A 13,810-nucleotide genomic window follows, 5' to 3' on the forward strand; every position below is an offset into this window, starting at 1 on the left:
GCAGCCCAAGCGCGGGCCCTTTAACTAGTATTTCGGAGTGAATCTACGTAATTACGACACGTACTCGTCGTCAGTCACGGCGTCAATCCGATTTTCAAGACGTTGAAGAAGAAATTGGTTCAACCGCGGGACCGACGCCAACATTTACCGCAAACAACATGGCGTCATTACAAGAAAGTCAAATGGCAGCATTCGAACGCCTACTCGACCGAGTTTTTGAGCATAAAACTCAACTCGAATCATCAGCAACACCGACGTCGGAGCCGACATCGCCGCCTTCCTCGACGCCCGCTCACCATTCTGGGAACTTCGCGTCATGCACGGCGCGGTTCAGCGGAGCGCCCGGCGACTCACTCGACGGTTTCCTTGACGCGGTCGAATCATACAAAGATTGTGCTGACGTAGGACACGACATCGATGTTACTAACCGGAAATGCAGCCGTGTGGTGGCAAGGCGTTAAAGCTAGCATCACTTCCTGGGACGACGCTTTATCATCGTTACGAAGCGCTTTCGGTGATTGCAGACCGCCCCATCGAGTCTACTTAGAGCTCTTCAAAATGTCGCAAGGACAAAGAGAGAAGACGGAGATCTTCGTTGCCAGAGCACGAGCCCTACTAGCTCGACTCCCACCTGGTGACCTTAGTGAGAAAGTTCAAATTGATATGCTTTACGGCCTTCTACACCGTCGTGTTCGTAAAAAATTAAGAAGAGACGAAATAACTTCATACGACACGTTATTAAAGAAAACGCGCCATATCGAGGACTCCATCTACGAGACCAGTCCGCCTGAATTTATTCATCATCCTCAGCGAGCGACGCCACGTTCATCGGGTAGTACCGTAGGCGAAGTTCCCGCCGGTGCTTCGACTTCGCAGCATACATACGCGCGGATGACGCCGCGGAAAATATTCAACTCGGGCGCGGCTGGCGGCCCGCCACGCGACGACAGCGCTGCGCCGAGCACCGTTCGAGTCCCCGCGCCTCGCTACACGAACACTGATAATGTATCATCTACGTCGATTGTTAAAAGACTGTTCTGTGTTTATTGCAAAAAGTACGGACATATTCGTGATGAGTGTTTAAAATTAGCGTCAAAAACGAAATTCGACAACGAAAATACGCAAGCTGTATCCTCGTGTTACGGGTGTGGTACCAAAGGTGTTACTCGGTCTCAGTGTACAAAGTGTAACGGAAGTTATTACGCCGTCGACGCTGCACGGACCCGATCAGTCACATCCGATTTACCTATTGGTAAAGTAAATACACAGCTGTCAAGTTCAGTGAACTCTATTCATCGCGGCAGCTCGTTGCATACAGCTTGCACTTCAAACACCGTAAAGTCGTCCATTTATATTAATAATCGTAAACAATGTTTTGTTGATAATGAAAATAATTATTATCCTACCGATTTTAAGGCGATTCTTCCTCCGCGCTTTTTCGGTACTGATAACAAGGTTAGACTTCAAAATTATTCTAGACTTAATCATAATATAAACAATAATATTAGTTCTAGGAATAGGCCCCTGATGCGTTACTCGAGTGGTACCGAACCAAAACATAGTTATTCCGAGGTACCAAGTGGCCGCGATAGGGTGGGTGACCATGATGAACGAAAATAGTGTGACCATGGAAAACGTCGGACATTTTTCGACGATTAATTCTAATGTGAAAAGTGTTGCCCAGAGTAACTCTACTGAGCACCAGGTTAGGTTAAGACCAATTTTAAGTGTTCAAATTTTAGGTATACGAGGTAATGCTTTGTTGGATACGGGAGCTAAGAGTAGCGTTACCGGTGCGTTGCTTTATGAATTGCTGTTAAAGCATAACCATCCGTGTGAGGAAACCAGGCGTCGGGTGAGGCTTGCAGACGGTTCCGCGCGCACCCGCCGAGTTTTGCTCACTACTCTAGAAGTAAGGATAAGTCCCGAAAGGTCAGAAACCCTTGAATTTACTGTTTTTCCAGATGCTCAAAATAATGAAACTTTGCTTGGCATGGATTTTTTGGTGGCGGCAGGTATTGTGCTTGACTTTGCTTCATCCACTTGGCATTTTTCGGGAAAACGGGTTACCTATCCAATTGAATATGAGTGCCCTAAGCCATGCATGTTTGCTTCTACTGCTGACTTCCTGCGTGATGATAAGGGTTCTATGCTTGGCTCCGATGAACGGCAGCAGCTATCACATTTATTGCAGCAGAATGGAGACATCTTTAGGGTGGGGGGAGCCCCAACCCTTTACGCCGAGCACCACATTGATACCGGTGATCATCCGCCTATATCGGTACCGCCGTATAGGCTCACTCCTGTGCTTCAACAGCGAGGAGAGCTTCTCGCAATCGATTTGTTCGGGCCACTGCCAGAAGGAGAGCAGGGGGAGCGATGGGTACTCCTGGTAGAGGATGTAGCTACAAGATGGGTAGAACTCTACGCACTTGTTGATGCCACCGCCGTGGCTTGCTCCCGAGTCCTACTGGAAGAGTATTTCCTTCGTTATGGCTTGCTTATGCGTCTAGGGGTGTAACACGTAAGTTCATGCCACGACGGGATGGCCCGTATCGCGTAGTAAAAATAGTTAGTCCTACAACGTACTTCATAGCAGACTTGTCAAACAATGTCATCGGCAAGTATCACACCGCGGATTTAACCCACTCTCCGTCAAATTCAAGTACGGATCCAATTATGCCAAAGAGGCAAAGAGGAAGGCCGCCGCGTCTTCAGACTAACAGTCCCAAGTTGGACTCGGGACGCGTTCCCAACTTGGAGGGGGAGTATGTAACGCAACGTTCCGTTTCGCGGGGCAACAGCAGCCAAAGAGAATGTGACTCAGGTCCGTGCCGCGACGACCCACCCCGCGCTACCCGCGCCCGCGCATCTGTTGCATCATTCGCACCCCCAATTAGTGCGCGCCAGACTTTGAAGCAGAATACACGCGTCCCCGGTCGATACCGGAACTGACAACCCGAGAGTCTCATGCCAGTCGGGCACCTAACATTAAAACACTAATTAATTGAGCGTTTCATTAGCTTTTAAGCTGAGTGACTACATATTTATAATTTATTTTTAATTAGTAATAAATGAGCAAAAAATAATACTTAACAAAAAGATATGAAATCCGAACAAAAACAGTTTCACTGTAAAAAATTGCGCCAAGTCCACGTTTATAAAACTCATCTCAATAACATTTGCACTTTACAAAAAAAAGAAGACTTCAATAGCTTTCATTCTCTACAAAAATATGTGAAATACAAAAAAATACCAAGAAACCGTCATAAAGATGAAAAAATTAAAAAAAAAATGTTGAAAATTTAAAAATAAAAAAATAAAAATTTTATCGTACTTGGCGCGCGTCATTGAGTACCCCAAAATTTTTCGGAAGAATTTCAACCCGAGAAAAAAACCATTTTGCTTTAATATACAGTGAAAGCTGAAAAAGTTACCCAGGTTATCTTTTTCGCTCTTGTTAGCGTTTTATGAGAAATTGAGACAGAACTACGGTAATTTTCAACAGCTCTCACTATATACCTATGGGCTATTATATGCCAAATCGACCACTTTTGCGTTCGACCCCTTTAGATTCAGCTGAAACTTTATTATTCTTTTCTACCCTTTGAAAAACATCTTTGAGAATTTTTTCAAATGTTTTGAAGCCAACGTATACATACGTATCGACTCGTAAGTAGCTTGTATTTGTATAAGCGAACACGAGAGGGTGTTTAGTTCAAATCATAAAAGATGAGTGGGAAATGAAAAAAATTCAAATAACATACGTATGAGATGTCGATTTTACTTAACTTTTGTAAAACTTATTATGAAATAATAATTCATTAATTACATTTATGCATTTCATAGGTTGACCTACTTATAAATTTCTAAACATTGAAAGGATGTTCATTTATCCTGAAAAATTTGGGGTACTCAATGACGCGCGCCAAGTACGATAAAATTTTTATTTTTTTATTTTTAAATTTTCAACAATTTTTTTTTAATTTTTTCATCTTTATGACGGTTTCTTGGTATTTTTTTGTATTTCACATATTTTTGTAGAGAATGAAAGCTATTGAAGTCTTCTTTTTTTTGTAAAGTGCAAATGTTATTGAGATGAGTTTTATAAACGTGGACTTGGCGCAATTTTTTACAGTGAAACTGTTTTTGTTCGGATTTTATACTAGCCGGTGCAGCTGGCTTATGAGTCACTTCTGTTGCAGCTGTTGTTTACGAGTGGAACGACACGGCCGGCGCACCTTGCTTGTGTGAGTCACTCCTATTGCACGTGGTATATAACATAAATATCGTTAACGCCGTCACGGCCATACTGACGTGCGCTCGTCCTCGTGCGCGCATTCTTATGGTATGTCTGTGAACAACAAACGTGTTCGTTCATCCTGACATTAACGGATGCAACTTAAAACGTGGTCTATGATATTAACAATCTAGTAGGGTTCGGTTCGCATAATTCTTCAGAAAATCCTATACTGGCTATAAATAACCTTCAGACTGCTTACATACCTGGGCCAGTTCATTTAAAACTCTTCAGGTATGTAAGTATGTCCCTTTTAACTTAGACCGGAATTGTTATCCCTTCAGTTTTTCGAACTGGACCGGATAATGCTAGACCGAATCGCAATCCCTGTAGCTAATTGTTGTGGCTAATCTGGATGAAAATCCCTATAGCCAAGCCATTGGACCGGACAGACCCTTCAATGACTTCACACTTTCTTTTTTTTTTTTTTTTTTCTCTTTTTTTTTTGCTAGTCCGGATTAACATCTCTCTAGCCACATACAATTCTCTTTTTTTTCTTCTTTTTTTTTTTAATCTGCATGTACGGTAGCTTTTGTTAAAACATTTCTTAAACCAGAACATTTATACGGAATTTCTTCAGAAATAGTGCGAGACCGACCATCGTTTTCTACATTTCCAACACCTGCACCTGAGGTGCCTGAGCTTACAGACATTGTATCACTACCCACAGACTATGTTTGCTGTATCGCTATTTACGGACAAAAATGTCGCTTCTATTGTCAGTGATAGAGTCGTCATCATTAAGATCAGTTTCATGAACAAGATTAATTAACCCATCTGTGTACGCCGTCACGTCATCGTCACTATAATTTTCAGAAATTTCTAGTAGGCCTGACGGGCCTCGAGGTATTTCACGTAAGTTTTCATGGGGAAATTTGTACACTCTATTAGAACTATTTACATGTCTCAATTTATACCTATCGTTTTCCATAACTGCAGTAATGTTGAAGGGACCTTTACATTTTCGGTCAACTTACGAAAACAAAATCCCCAGCGGAAAAAAGTTTGACTTTAGCTTTGCCTCGACTAAACCAAGGGATTATCACTCTGTTGAAACTTTAGATATTTCAAGTGAACTACCCTGAACGGTAAACATCTATTCTATTGGAGTAAACCCTGTTACTTGACAACGTGTACTATTAAGGGCGAGTTGAATATCCCCTAACTGCTCTTGCCATGATTGGTCCGAGTTACTTTCAGATCAAAGAGTGACTTGTTCATGAAACCTCTTACCATTGAATAAATTACTATGGCTTTGTTTTATAAGACTACATTCTGACCCTCAATGGAACATAAAGGGGAAGCCAAAACCACTTATCTGTAACACACTGAAGCTCTGGAACACACGTTGACGTCTCTGGTTGCACCTGCCACAGCACCTGGAGTTTTTTTTTTTTTTTTTTTTTTTTTTCCTACCTAAGCTGAGAGCCTTGAGAGGCTATATCAGCGTAACCCTAACTTTAGTAGGTGAGCTCACGGGGCTCAAACCTGACGATGTTGCTAACACGAACCCTAGCAAGAGTCGTGCTTCGCAGAATCTACCACCGGATCGGAAACGCGACCCACTGAGAAGATCCGGCGAGAAACTCAGTGGGCTGTGTCTGAGAGTTAATTTACTCGTCGAGCCCTTCGTCGCAAGCGACGGGTTCGACGAGAACGGTGACCGGTGCTTGAATTACCTAAAAGCACCGTTAGTGGATCGGGTGGATCCGAGATGACGTGTTTTGGGCGACGTCGACTGCTTTCCATTCTGTCCGCAGGATCGGGAATGTAGTTACCGGCGGCCACGATGAGAGGGTTCTCGTGTCGTGCCGCTTTATCGAAGTGGCGCATGGACGCCGACTGCAGATACTTACTGATGGACTCTAAGTCCAGGTCGTCATGGAGGTCGACGTTCCTGACGAACCACGGGGCTCCGACGGCTATCCTGCAAAAACGGGATTGAATAATTTGGAATGATTTCAAGTGTATGCGGGCCGCGTGAGCGAACACTACACTTGCATAGGTCATGACGGGGCGTATGCAAGTTTTGTAGAGTGTCACCTTATTTCTAAGGGACATTTTACTTCGCCTACATATCATCGGGTAGACACCTGGAGCAGTGTCGTTTTTCTTCTTGTAGCGCATGGAACACCCAGAAGCTACATGACTCGCATCACCGCACACGTAACAGCTGACTTGCAGGCGAGAGCCGGGCGCCCACGGATGAGGAGGTTGTTCAGGTTTTGCTGGAATATCGAAAAAAGTTTGAGAGCAGTATCTGTCGCAACACCCTTCGGCACGATGCCCAGGTTTTCCGCAGAAATGGCAGCTTCCACGGAAAAAAACTTCGAGAGCGTTTTGGTTCTTTATCAGGATCTTCGTTTTTTCTTTTGAGGGTAAAGCCAAGTAATGTGTGAAATAGACGATTTTTTGTGGTAATAACGACAGAGTTCAATTCCCGACGGATTCTTTCATCACACTGCGACAGTATTGATATAACAAATCCGGTGGCTATTTGTTCTGGCACATTAGCGTCGGGAATCTTCTTTATAAGTTGCCATAGCCGGATACCGGCTTCAACTGGTCCCTTTTTGCTTTCCATTTCAAATTTAATAACCAGGTCGAAGTGGTCTTGCATCATTAGATAATTTTGTCAGCATCTCTTTAATAGTAGACCAGGATATCTTACCAGGCTGTATTTTTGTGAGGCAAGTAGCAGCTCGAGCCTTAAGCGAATGTGTGAGAGTCAAAATTAAATCGACACCATCCAATACTTCAACTACTTTAAACGGCCCTTTAAACTTCGTATCTAATTTCGTTTGATTATGCTCTTCGTATTAATGTGTGGACGAGCTCACAGCCCACCTTGTGTTAAGTGGTTACTGGAACCCATAGACATCCACAGCGTAAACGCACCACACACCTTGAGATAGAAGTTCTAAGGTCTCAGTATAGTTACAACCGCTGCCCCACCCTTCAAACCAAAATACACCACTGCTTCCCGGTAGAAATAGGCAGGGTGATGGTACCCGTGTGGTCGATGGCACTATACGGAGCACCCGTCTGGTGCCACGTCCTTACCCACGAGAACGTCGCCGCGCTGCGACGCCGGCAGCGCGCGATCGCAGTCAGAGTTATTCAATGATACCTCACAGTCTCCTACGAGGCGGCGCGCCCTAGCGCAAGTGCAGCCGGAGCGCGGGGGCTCCAATATCGGCAGTCCGTGCTGGAGGCGTGGTCTCGTCGTTTGGCAGACCCGTCGGCCGGCCTCCGTACCGTCGAGGCGATCTGCCCGGTTCTCGCGGACTGGGTGGGCCGCGACCGCGGAAGTCTCACCTCCGGCTACCTGTGCAGACTCACAAGACATTTTACCACCATGCAAACTTCTTACCGCAACAAATCTTACCAGCCACCACGCAAACTACAATTTTACGGGTTCCACCTCTCTTACACGATGTTACTCCCACACTGAGGAAGCCAACCGCGAACACTTGTCAAGCACGCACAAGCACGCACTTCACCGGAAAAACCTGCATCCGCCAGCGGAACCCGAACACCGCCGCATCGCCAGACACGAACGCACCGGACGTCTTATCTTACAGGTCACGACGACTTCAGATGTGTCAATTTTTCTTCCCCACGGAAACTTGCTTGCTTTCTTGTTTGCTTGCTTGCTTGCTGGAGCCCGAAGTCATCGAACGTGTAGTGTTATTGGTATTGAATCGAGTAGATTCTAAAATTTCAGCGACAATTCACAGTCTCATGTCCTGGTTTACTGTACTAGTGCCATGTAACTCTAGCAGTAGTCATTGGCTTAAAAACGATTCGTGTCGGAACTACCCACTCGTCATGACAGATCCATTATTGCGATCGAAGTTTCACTTGAGATTTGCACTTGCCTTAATTTCTTGCAATAGCTTGTTACGTGTTGTATTTCCGTTAGTAAATGCCATGTGATGAATTCGACAGTCAAACTGGGCAACATGAGCCAGAACGTAAGATGTGACGATTTCTTCGTGGCTCAGATCTTCCATCGAGGTAACAGAGACGTTATTACACGACTTACGTATGCTGCATTCACGCTCTTGTGGCGTACCACTACTAGTATTCTGATCTGCATCATGTTTTTTTTTGCTGTACTTCGAACATGTTCAAACACGTCACGCCAGTGAGAGTAGAGTCCTGATCTCACTTCTGATGTAAGCTTGAGGGTAGATATTATCTTGTTAAACACCAAGTAAAAGGAGGTCACTTTTTGATTCCTGATTTAATCAACAATATGATAACTTAATTCACTTTCACTTATCCAATCTTTAACCAGTACGTACAACAGTCACTGAATCACACAACGTAACAACGTAGTAAGTGCACCGGGCAAACGCAGTCGAACGAATGTTCATTTCAAGGCACGTTCCGCCTTTTTATACTAGCCGGTGCAGCTGGCTTATGAGTCACTTCTGTTGCAGCTGTTGTTTACGAGTGGAACGACACGGCCGGCGCACCTTGCTTGTGTGAGTCACTCCTATTGCACGTGCTATATAACATAAATATCGTTAACGCCGTCATATTTAAAATAAGAATATTGCAACTTACCGTTTGTTGTGATATTTCCAGGTGTATTAAAAACTTATTTAAACTGTGATTTTATTGAAAAAACAACGATAATATTACTTTTTTTAAAAGTTCTTTAAGCTGTTTTAAAACGCACTTTTCAACCACTATTTTAAATTTAATTTGACGAATTTTTGGGACCCACTTAACTCATGTTTAGTACTTCCATAGTTAACTTGGTATTTCTTCTATACATTGATAAATATTACCTTAAAGAAAATTAGGTAGATTCCGTGCTACAAGTACTTTGAGAATCTTCCGCACGTTTGTCCCAATTTACCCCAGAATCCCAATTTACCCCATGTCATGGTATATTTTTTTGAACTGATGATTAAATAAACATTAACAAATTCGCTAATTTCATTGTGCACCGCGATCCCACAAAACTTTGGGGGATCGTCCGGGATCGAAATCGACATCAAGATCGGTGATCAGTGTACAAAAGTTGCGAACAAAGACTACGCACACGGGAAAAGTGAGGGTATTTTCACATTTCAAATTTCACGTGAAGACGTTTACAAAGAATTCTATTGATAGTAAAATGCCTCGGAAGGGTGCTAAAGAAGACGAAGAATGCTTTGCTGAACCTGCTCCACAAATTTCCTTCTGCGAATTAGAAAAATCTATGACTGCAGTTTCTGGTGACGATGCATACGGCGTGGATAAGTTTATAAAGGATTTTGAAGATATCGCTAATCTCATGCAATGGACGGGCATTGAAAAACTGATCTACGCAAAAAGGCTTTTGAAGGGGACAGCAAAATTGTTCCTGAGATCTTTGACTGGTACGACTACATGGGAACTTTTAAAAACGGGATTAAAAGAGGAATTTGGACTACATCTGAACAGCGCAGCTATTCACAAGACCATATCAAATAGGAAGATGAAACCAGGTGAAACCTACCAACAATATTTTTTGCAACTCAAAGAACTAGCAGTACTCGGAAATATTGAAGATGACGCCCTAATGGAATACATCATCGATGGCATCCCTGACAATGAAATGAATAAAACTATACTATATGGAGCTTCCAACATCAAAGAATTTAGGAAAAAACTTGATTTATATGCTGAAATAAAGAAGAAATGTCGAACGTCAAACAAAGCTTATAATCAATCAACAACATCCAAGCCTACAACATCTGGATGGAAGAAACCATTACCTAAGAAGAGATGTTTCAACTGCGGAGACCTAGATCATGAATCTTCAGGCTGCTCTAAAGGAATAAAGTGCTTTCGCTGTAATGACTTTGGACATAAGTCAACTGACTGTCCCAAAAATATAAAGAAGACTCTAGAAATAAAATGTAACAAGGAGAATGAAAGCCAAGCACCCTACAAAGAAGTTATGATCAATAATGTTATGGTAAAATCACTTATTGACACTGGCAGTGATGTGAACCTAATGAATGAATCTACATTTACTCAAATACAAGGCGACACTTGTAACTACCACCCTGATTTAGTACAAAGTCTGACAGGCATTGGTGACTGTGAGGTGCATACAAGAGGCTCATGTACTCCGAGAACTGAGATTGATGGTTGCCAATGTGAAGCAACGTTCTATATCATCGAAGATGACAAAATACCAGTTGATGTAATAATAGGGAACCCAATATTACAGGACATAGAACTCAGTTTTAAGAGTGGTGTTATTTCTGCTAAAAGAATTTTACAACTCACAATGTTAGAGGATCAGACTGAGGAACCAATGATTATAGGAAATTTCAAATATAAAGATCAGATTGAGAAAATACTGACAGAATATGACCCTGGAAAATGTTGTAAAGAATCCAAAGTTGAATTAAAGTTATTACTTACTGATGAAACCCCAGTGTACCAGAATCCACGACGTCTATCACCTTTAGAACTGGAAATTGTAGATAAACAAATTAAGGAATGGCTAAAGGATGGTGTAATTAAACCAAGTAATTCAGACTTTGCAAGTCCAATAGTACTGGCAAAAAAGAAGAATAAAGGATATCGACTGTGTGTCGACTATCGAAAACTAAACAAAAAGATAATCAAAGAGAGATTTCCTCTTCCACTCATAGAAGACCAGATAGACAGGTTGAAAGACGCTACAATGTTTACAACATTGGACCTGAAAAATGGATTTTTTCATGTTAATGTTTGCAAGGAGAGCCAGAAGTATACATCGTTTGTGACTCCTCGTGCCCAATTCGAATTTCAAAAAATGCCTTTTGGTCTCTCCGTTGGACCCTCTGTGTTCCAGAGATTTCTTAATGATGTATTTCAGGACCTGATCTTAGATGGTGTGGTGTTGACCTATTTAGATGATTTGATCCTGCCATTTAAACTTCTTAAAGAAGGTATTGAGAGGTTACAAAAAGTTTTATACAGAGCTGAAGAATATGGACTAACTTTCAACTGGAGTAAATGTCAATTTATGCAGAAGAAAATTAACTATTTGGGTTATATCATTGAGGATGGTAAAATCAGTCCATCAAAAGAGAAAGTGACTGCTGTTGCTCGTTTTCCAATCCCACACAATATTAAGACTTTACAATCATTTCTTGGACTTACAGGATATTTCAGAAAATTTATCAAAAATTATTCTCTTATAGCAAGACCGCTAACCAACCTTTTGAAAAAAGGTGTTATTTTCAATTACGACGAAGAATGTGAGAAGGCAGTTGAAACCCTCAGAACTATTATGTGCCAATCGCCAGTTTTGCAGATCTACAATCAAGACTTAGAAACTGAACTCCACACTGATGCAAGTGCTGACGGCTATGGAGCTATATTATTACAAAGAAACCTGAAAGATAATAAGATGCATCCAGTTTACTACATGAGTAGGAAGACATCACCTGCAGAAAAGAAGTATCATAGTTACTATTTAGAAGTTTTAGCTGTTGTTGAAGCTATTAAGAAATTCAGAGTTTACCTGCTTGGAATCCATTTCAAAATCATCACTGACTGCTCTGCTCTGACAACAACTCTAAAGAAAGAAGACTTACCTCCAAGAGTAGCACGCTGGGCTCTGTTGCTTGAAGAATATAATTACACTATTGAACATAGACCTTTTTTTTTTTTTTTTTTTTCGGGTAGAGGGCCGAACCTCCTACGAGGTCCCCGCGCAAAAGGGGCGCGCGGGGTATGTGAGACTCAACGATCTGCATGGTGTTGTGAGCAGACCGCGGGCCCATGGATTTTAGGACCCACCCACTAAACGACTCCCCTGCACTCTTACACCCGACGTCCGATCCCCTCCGAGGTCAGAACCCGGATGAGGTAGGGGGGCTACCGCGGTCAACACTACAACCAGACGGCGCGGCTCACCCCAAGGACGCCCAGCCGACGGAGCCTTCGAGGCGAATCGAAGGCTCTGAAACGTCGGCCGTCTCGGTACGGCAGCCCGTCGGGCCGCCCAGACGGTGCCGCTGGTGTTCCGGAATACCCCGCTGGACCAGAACCAGCCTGCCGGGTCGGGACGCGATACACCGTCGACCGGTCGCTCTATTCACTCCACGGCAGCGCGCTAGAGTGCTGGTAGCGCGCCGCGCGGCCTCACCCCCTCAGGTCGCCCCTTGACCTTCACCGGGGGGAGGCCGCCACCTACAGGGGCCGGGACGTACGGGCGTATTCCCGCCTCCGGCCCCCGGCTCGACGGCGACGGATCGGTGCGGAAAGGGAAGAGCTCTCCCTCTCTCGCTCCGCCGCCTCCTTCTGCGAGATGGTGGACTCGCAGAAGTCGAGCATCGCCTTCCAGGACGCGTCGCTGCCGAGCATCGTAGCCACGACGCGCGGCAGCGAGAGGTCCTCTCCAATGACCGCGACGAGGGCGGCGCGCTGCTCGTCAAATCCAGAGCAACGCGCCAGCGTGTGTTCCGCTGTGTCATCCTCGTCGCGGTCCGCGCAGTGGTGGCACTGCGCCGTCGGTTCCCTTCCAGCTATCTTGTGCAAGTACCGGCCGAAACATCCGTGGCCGGTAAGCATCTGCGTCAGCCGGAAGGTGAGGCATCCGCGGTCGCGGCCCACCCAGTCCGCGAGAACCGGGCGGACCGCCTCGACGGTACGGAGGCCGGCCGACGGGTCCGCCAAGCGGCGAGACCACGCTTCCAGCACGGACCGCCGAGATTGGAGCCTCTGCGCTCGAACTACTCCTTCGCCGGGGCGCCCTTCCCCCCTAGAGCGAAGGTCGCTACGCCACCGGTAATCGGCAGCGAGCGCCTCCGCCTCCAGGTCCCAGGGTGGCGCCCCGGCGAGCAAGCACGCCGCCTCGAAGGAGACGGTGCGGTATCCTCGGATCGCCCTGACCGCGATTGCGCGCTGCGGACGTCGCAGCGCGGCGACGTTCTGGCGGGTCAGGGCGTGGCACCATACGGGCGCGCCGTATAGTGCCATCGACCGCACCACCCCCATGTAGAGGCGGCGCGCCACCTGATCGGGACCCCCGACGTTTGGAAGGAGCCGGCTCAAAGAGCCGGCCGTTGCCATCAGCCGAGGGCCCAACTTCTCAAAGTGAGCGCGGAAGTTCCACCGACCGTCCAGTTCGAGGCCGAGGTACCGAAGACCGGTTACCCCGACCCCGACGCGGACGCCTCCGATCACGAGGTGGGCACCCAGAGGCGGCGCTCGTCCCGGCCCGTGAAATAACAGGGCCTGGGTTTTGTCGAGCGCCACCTCGAGCCCCAACCGTCGGATCCTAGTGACGACGTGTGCCACGCCTGCGCACGCCAGACGGGCAGACTCCCGGTAGTCCCTCCCCGGAGCCACGACCAACGTGTCGTCGGCGTAACAAATTACGCTCAGCCCGGGGAGGGGACCCCGTATGACGCCCCGCAGGACCCAGTCGTAGCCGATGTTCCACAGCAGGGGGCCCAGGACAGACCCCTGTGGAACACCGCGCTCGACGGGGAAGCGGTACATCGCCCCACCGTGTCCGATGCA

General features: G+C 45.7%; 1 long non-coding RNA gene across 1 annotated transcript; it reads right to left on the reverse strand.

The window, feature by feature from the left end:
- Nucleotides 1-5,385: 5,385 nt before the first annotated feature.
- Nucleotides 5,386-7,254, reverse strand: LOC134201783 (uncharacterized). Its single transcript, XR_009977044.1, has 3 exons — nt 6,972-7,254; nt 6,394-6,528; nt 5,386-5,679 (listed from the first exon to the last, which is right to left on the reverse strand). It is a non-coding gene; the product is annotated as an uncharacterized LOC134201783 (long non-coding RNA).
- Between the last annotated feature and the right edge of the window lie 6,556 nt (nt 7,255-13,810).

This window comes from Bombyx mori, chromosome W (genome assembly GCF_030269925.1).
Source record: "Bombyx mori chromosome W, ASM3026992v2".
NCBI lineage: Eukaryota > Metazoa > Arthropoda > Insecta > Lepidoptera > Bombycidae > Bombyx > Bombyx mori.